We start from the raw sequence: 7648 nt of genomic DNA on the forward strand, positions 1-7648 counted from the left end.
TTAAAGGCTGTAAGAAGACCTCCAAAATCAGAAGCAATACATCTGTAAATACCAGTTGCTAGAGGTCCTGAGACATGAGGTGCTGTTGCTCTCATGTGGTGCTAGTGGGTTTTTACAGGCATGTCTGCTTGCCCATCCTACATTAAAAAGAGATTTTTGTAGGGCGGACCCTATCATTAGGCAGAGTGAGACAGCTGCCTCCAGGCAATGCTGTGAGTGTACTCCAGACTCACATCTCCAGAAAGAGAGAGAGAGAGAGAGCTTTGCTTCAGAGAACAAAACCTCTTGGTCTGGCTCTCCTGAGGGCTAAAATAGGACCAAAAACCTCTCAAACGATCTGTCCCATCACCTTATATCTGCACTAATATGTGCTCCGCCTAGTGACCATTGGTGGTAAGACTACCCCACTTCTTGTACACTAAGCGTTTCTAAGAAATTAACCATCAACCGCAAAGTGTTGAATGGATCCAGGTAGATTCATTACTATAATTGCAGAGGCAAATTAGGGCCAGCCTGGATTGATTTACAAGGTCTCATTCTGCTCTGTATTCAGATATGAGCATGTGCTTTCTAAATTTTCTGCTGAGTTTCATTTGAGGGGAGGGGGGAAGGGTTTTTTCCAGAGTGTTGAGCCAAAAGCTGACTCTTTGCCTGAATTATATATTCTTGATTTCTCTAGCTATGCAGAAAATAGCATAGTTCAAACTCTTTGTTTGAAAGGCCAGTATATTAGTATGCATTTATTCAGAGCTCACTTTTATAATTATCCCCCCTCACAGGAATTTGCTACAATTCTGTTTTCTTGGCATTGGGATGAGACAATTTTGTTTTTGGCCCTAAAATTATAGGGATGCTCATTCAGAGCGTGATGGAACAGAGACAAAAGATTTCAGGGTGACTGAAATCTCCGATTACTATTGTATTTGTTCTCTCTGGGTGTTTGGTAACCTAAAAGAGTGTCATTCAATTTTTCAGCCTGGCTTGGAAGTCTCTAGCTGAGCACCACAATTATGTGGCTGTTGTTTCCTTCTCCTCTGATTTTTACCTAAATGTGATTCACCCCAGAACTCCATGGTCATATAGATCTCCTGTTTTATATATATGCCATTCTTCCTCCCTTCCTGTTTAGTGTATTTCTGCCAGAAAAGTTACGTACTTCAACTATTACATTCCAATACAATTTGTGGGTGCTGCTACCCTTGTCATTTCCCTCTGGAAGCTGTTTCTGCCCTTTGTTTAATAAGAGGGCCGGTTCTGCTGGAAAACCACAGTCCAGGCCACCCATCCTTTATGGTATCAATATCCTGATTTCCTGTTACTATGCAGAGTGTGAGCTATCATAGTAGCTGTGCATTAAGACATGAGAACTTAAGAGGTTTTCTGGATCAGTCCAATGTTAGCTGAACTTCATTTAACAACAGCATCCAAAGTAAAATTTTGGGTCTCAACTGAAAAAGAGCAGAAGCACAGATAAAGCAAAAATGATCCTTAAGGGTAGAGAGGCTTAAAGAATTTTTACGAATATCAATGTTTATGAATATGAATTCTCCTAACCCATACTTTCTAGACTGACATTTAGATACAGACTGGTTTTTGCACATTTGAAATTTTCCAATCAGTTGTCAGCTGAAAAAAAAATTACAATTTGTTTTCAAAAACACAAAACAAAGATAGTCTTGCAGGCCCAAAATAACGGCAACAACAAACATGATAATAATACATGAATTCACAGTAAGTTTATACCTTTATTAGGCTTAACTGAAATGCAACAAAAGTGTACGAACCTTTGAATTCTCCATGACTTCATCAGTAGATGGTTCAAAAAGCAGGAGAAAGGGGTCTAAACCAATAAAAGCCGAACATTTAGTCAGATGTTATGACAAAGAGGCAAATAGATTAGACAGTCTCAACAGGTTTAGAATATACTGTGGCCTGGCAGGCTGGCATGATGGAATTTGTAGACTAACACAATACAGAAGGCATCGGGTAAGCAAGGATGATCTTAAGATACTTGTGTCTTTTATTTTCAGTCCCTTCATATACTATCTGACAATCAGTTTGCCTCTTCTTGGGTGCATAGCTGCCACCATTGTGTTATTATGTGCTGTCAAGTCAGAGCCAACTTATAGCAGCCATAACAGGGCTTTCAAGATAAATGAGATACTGTATTTAAAGAGTCCTTTTGCCAGTTCCACTCGTCCTGCTGATTTTCTACAGCTGAGCAGGGATTTGAACCCAGGTCTCCCGAGTTTTGGGACGTGGTGGCGCTGTGGGCTAAATTGCAGAAGCCTGTGCTGCAGGGTCAGAAGACCAAGCAGTCGTAAGATCGAATCCACGCAACGGAGTGAGCGCCCGTTGCTTGTCCCAGCTCCCACCAACCTAGCGGTTCAAAAGCATGCAAATGCAAGTAGATAAATAGGGACCACTTCGGTGGGAAGGTAACAGTGTTCCGTGTCTAAGTCACACTGGCCATGTGACCACGGAAGATTGTCTTCGGACAAACACTGGCTCTATGGCTTGGAAATGGGGATGAGCACCGCCCCCTAGAGTCGAACAAGACTGGACAAAAATTGTCAAGGGGAACCTTTACCTTTACCTTTACCTCCCGAGTTTTAATCTGTAACTCTGTCCGCTACACCACACTGGACAGGCACTGGGGGCACAACAAAATGCCCCAAGCATCTGGTGACTGTTTCAACTTCTTGAGTGCTCTGTCGGCAGAAAATAATTTTTTGCTTCCTTAGTCTTTCTTTCCTCTTCAGACAGTCAATATCTCTGGCAATGTAATTAATATTAAAGCATTGCTTCCTGGAATTATTATGAGGGGCTTTTGGCTTCCCATTGCTAACAGCTCCTTGCAGTTTCATTCTGCCAACATCTTAATGTGCCAGACAGCTCCGAGCCAGCCGTTCACTTTAGCGATATTAATTCTCTCCCGTGTCAGCTTTGCTTACTTTGTGATTTTAATTCCTACCATCCTGATTCTGTCTCCGTCGATCTGCATTCCTTTACCTTCCACCCATCACATTTCCAAACCCTCTACCACTTCTTTCCCACTTGTAAGTTTCTCTTCATTCCAAGGAAAAGAAAATGGTTGCACATTTTTAAAGTGGTGGAAGATGTATGATTGTAGAAGCATTTCACCCCTTCTATCGTTTGCAGGCTAGCTATGCTCTGTTTTATGTCTTCTGGGTTTAAGCTTGGTTTTTAGGCCATGTTTGCAAGTAGGATTCCTGAGTCTCCAAGAAATTACATCACTGGAACAATTGCAGAACTTCTAATGCTGGGTTATTTGGAAGTATAGTTTGTTTGATTTCTACACAGATGGCTTATAGCAGTTTGTTTGCATCATTTGTGCAAAGACAGCAAAAGACCACCAGACAGTCTTTTACTGTGGCTTTACAAAATTCTTTTACATGAGATTCTCTCCTTGAATTCATGGATTATAGGATTTTCCACTTTGTGTTTGCTGCAAGTGCATCTATTACATTAATATCCTGCTTCTCTTTCAAAAGATCCATAAACTGACTTGAGAATCACATGAGTCAACTCTGCCATTGCTACATATTTATTTACGCAGAGTGGGGAAGTTACCTTCTTTTTAAAAAGTAAGTTGTTATGGTTATAGTTCTAAGACCTAAAAGCAGTTAATCACTATTATACTACAGATGAGTGTTTTCACTTATTTTATTCTCACTGGTATTTTATTTTCTCCTTGCCTGTGAGATGGCAATGTATCTTCTGGCACTCTTGATGGAAGAGTTTTCACATTCGTGAGAATGACTGCAAAAGTTTCTGGCTTGTTGTGTGGACTTCTAAAACACAGAGGTATCCAATAGGTTATATGCATCTTTTTGAGCATTGGCCAGTTCTTCGCTGCTTGCTGTCTGTGTGCTTTGCTTCATAAAGGGGAAAGATACTAACAATGACCATTTTTTAAAGTGCCCCATCTTGTTCTTGTCATGAAAGAAACTGTTCATGGAACTAGCCATTGTCATGAAAAATGTGAACATGCCCTACAGTGTAATTATAATTTAATAAAGTAATTATTTTAATTTTGTTGCTCAAAAGCAGCTGAAATAGTCACTTTTCAGTTTGGGGAAATGATGGGAAACACAGCTATGCCATAGATATATACAAAGGGATTATTTCCATACCAGTTAGCTCACAGGCAAATGGGCTAGCTGACCACCTCCTTTCTCCCCACTCCACCGTTAAAAAAAATTAAAAGCATTTTCACAAATGAAGCAAACTCAGTGAAGGAGATTGCTTGAGAAGGCTTTAACACAATGAAGGAGCTGGTGGGGGAGGAGGGGGGAAAATCCACCAGAGCAATTAATTTAATTGAAAGGCACCAGGCAGGAAGGTGCCAAAAGAGAAGCAAAACCTGCATTTTCTCCTGACGGTTGCTAGCTAAAAGGAGATATATGGTACATGGAGCCTTGGCTCTGAGTTCTTGAAGCTCTCAAGGTAATGCTTTCAGCCCTTTTTTGGCCGATTTCCCAGTGCCCGTGATAAATAGCAGTTTTGCCTGCCCTCACCAGGCATCAAGTACCCTTTCAGATGGAACTGTCCTCTTTTCCAGACATCAGAGGCAGGCAGGCAGGTCTTTTGAGAAGGGATGTGACGACAGCAGCCGTGGGTGGTGGATGGTTGGGGTGGTGATGGTGGTTTAGTCAGGGTCGGCCCACGGTGTTTTGGAAGAGCTATAGTGCTACATGGTGTTAAAACTGAGGATTGTACCATCAAAATGGTGCACCATGGGCTAGTTTGATTCCTCATGTTATGCGGGGTCAGGCCTTGGCAGTGACAGACATAATGCTATACATGGGACATAATTGTGCCCCAGGTATGGCTTGAGACATAATTGTATGATTCTCAACTCCACCATTGGTACACCTTTTCTTTTCTTTAAAAGCGTACGTAGTAGTGGTTGTAGCTCTAAGACTTAAAAGCAGTTCGTTACAATTATAACATGGATGGAAACCCTCATTTATATAAACAGAAAATACCCAGGATCTTTAGTCAGGGCTAGGAAAAAAAATATGGTTTGAAACCCAGAGTCAACTGGGCAATACTAGCCTGAGTGGACTCAGTATAAAGGCTGCTTCCCCTGTGGTTTTCCCCACACTGTAAGAGATAGAAATATATGTGACTGGAAGTTGCATCTTTCAGAAGATTCAATAAGACCATGTTTCCCACTATAACTGGGGACAGTGGGCTGGTTCAGGGCTGGCAGTGCAGGTCTTGTGGCACACATAGTCCTGTCACTTCAGAGAGGAAGAAAAGCTAAAAAACTGCTGCTCCTTCTCAGCACCTGTCACTACAGGCAGTTGCCTTCCTCTGCCCAGTGATTGTGCCGGCCTTGACTTCAGTGCAGAAATTGATGGACACATCTGGCATGCTGGGACAAATCCATCTATGTCCCTCCCCTTCCCCTGGATTAAAAGGAGCTGGCCAAAAACTGTCATTGATTTCCATGGGATATAAGTGACATAATTCTTTCTTGGCTTTCTTATCTCCAGATTAGGTTGGTTTAAATCTCTGAGCAAAACAGGACCTGTGGAAAGACATCATAATGAATATATGTTTCACAGTGATAAAAATATTGCAGAGTGACTTTGGAGCTATGAAAAGTTATTAGTCCTAAAAGGTAACTTTTCAAAGTTCTGACATTGTGAAATACAAATCACGTATTGCATTAAAGGTGACTCTCCCTAGTGCCTGGAATTCCAGGAATTATTATCCTAAAATATAACCAAATGGTTATATCTCTTTGAACAGCAGACCAATTTACATGCAAAGGCCTGCCTGAGTTAAAAATGTATTTGCCAGCTGGTAAATAGACAATAGAGAGGGAATATACCCAGCTTTTCTTAGCAGAGAATTCCAGAGTCTGGGAGCAGCCACCACAGATTAGACTAAAATGCTCTATTTCGACAAGAATACCAATCAGGAGAAGCTGTTGGTTTTAAGCTTTCCTAAAGAAAAAAATGGCCACTGCTTCTTTTGGTCTCAGTATACATTACAGATGGCAGCTGATTCATGGCAGTTGAGGAACCATACTATGAGTCGTGAAGATTTCCGTTTAAATTACACCTTCTTTGGTTCACTAGTGGCCTCAGACAAACTGTTCTTGGCTTGAGCAACATCTGCAAAATGGGGATAATACTGGCCTACCTTATAGGGTTGTTTTAAATATTACAGGAAGTTGATTAAAACCAGACTGCAAAATGGTCCCAACAAGGGTATGATGTTGTCTGTGCTCCAGTGCCAATTCCAGCCAGAAGATGGCACTATGTTTTACTTTTAGAAATCATCTTCTCACATTGTCACCCCAGGGTCTCTTTCCTTGCAAACATGAACAATATAAAGGCCGGCTTTTTTTACCCTCTTGTACATCTAAGAAGGGGTTCTGTGGTTTGCCACTCCCATAATCCTTCAGACACTGTGACAGTGGGACAGGATGACTGCAGGATTCTGTCCAACAAACTAACTTCTAAAGCTCTGCACCAGTCCATGTGCTACAGAGCTTCTCAAAATTCCTGATTGGACAGGAATTTTTATTAATTTATTAAGATAATCTGAAAATATTTTGCTGATGAAATGAAGAACAAGGTGGCAGCCTCTCTTCCTGGTGACTGGATTGTCAACTGAACAATAACTGTCTGGACTACCCTGTTTCCCTGAAAATAAGCCCTAGTATGATTTTTCAGGATGCTTATAATATAAGCCCTACCCCAAAAATAAGCCCCAGTGAAGTGAAAGCCTGCCCTCCACTCTTGTGCAGCAACCAGAAGAAGATGACATGACTGCATTTGAATAAATATAGATTATTGTACATGAAAAAAAGCCCTGAAAAAAAGCCCTAATGCGTTTTTTTGGAGCAAAAAATTAATATAAGACGCTGTCTTAATTGTGGGGAAACACAGTAGTAGCTAAATCTTCCTTCAGTACTGGCGGCATCACCTAAAGTACCTAAGAAGATCAGCTGAGGAGTACAGGGCAAAACGTATGATAAAAAACCATGCTTTCCCACACCTTGCTGGCAGCACCACCCAGTATTTCACCGCTGGGGCAGATGTCTTGCTCTGCCTAATGGCTTGGCTGGTTCTGGCATTTCCTAAGGGCTGAAATTTAGAATAAGGTCAAAGGATTGTAAAATGCTGAGTACTGATATAAAAGCTAAAGAAATACATAAAATGTGCAGGCTCATTCATAAGGGTATAAGAAAAGCAAATCTGGGTTGGGCCAAAGAGTGGCTGGAGACATTCACTGAGAGTTCGGCAGCTGCCATTTCAGGATGCACTACCTCTCCATTCAAGCAGAAGGTGGAGTAAATACGTTACAAGGGCTGCTGGTTCTTCTACTAACCATCCAAGGGTAGGCAGAAAATGTCCGAAGGATGTGTCTCAGTGCTTGTGGAATTCAAGTTGATTGTTCTAGTATTCAAAACATCCTAAGAATGTTAAAAATGATAGCCTGTATTTACATCTTCCAAAGTGAGCTAAAAGCTTATGTTTTTCCTGACATGGTATTTCAACAGAGTGAGTTGAAGGAACAACCAGGATAATAAATTATCCTCCTCAAAATTATCATGCTATCCTTTACATCAAGCTATATTATCCAGCTGTATACAAGTTTATAT

The sequence above is a fragment of the Pogona vitticeps genome, chromosome 7 (assembly GCF_051106095.1).
Source record: "Pogona vitticeps strain Pit_001003342236 chromosome 7, PviZW2.1, whole genome shotgun sequence".
In the NCBI taxonomy this organism is placed as follows: Eukaryota; Metazoa; Chordata; class Lepidosauria; order Squamata; family Agamidae; genus Pogona; species Pogona vitticeps.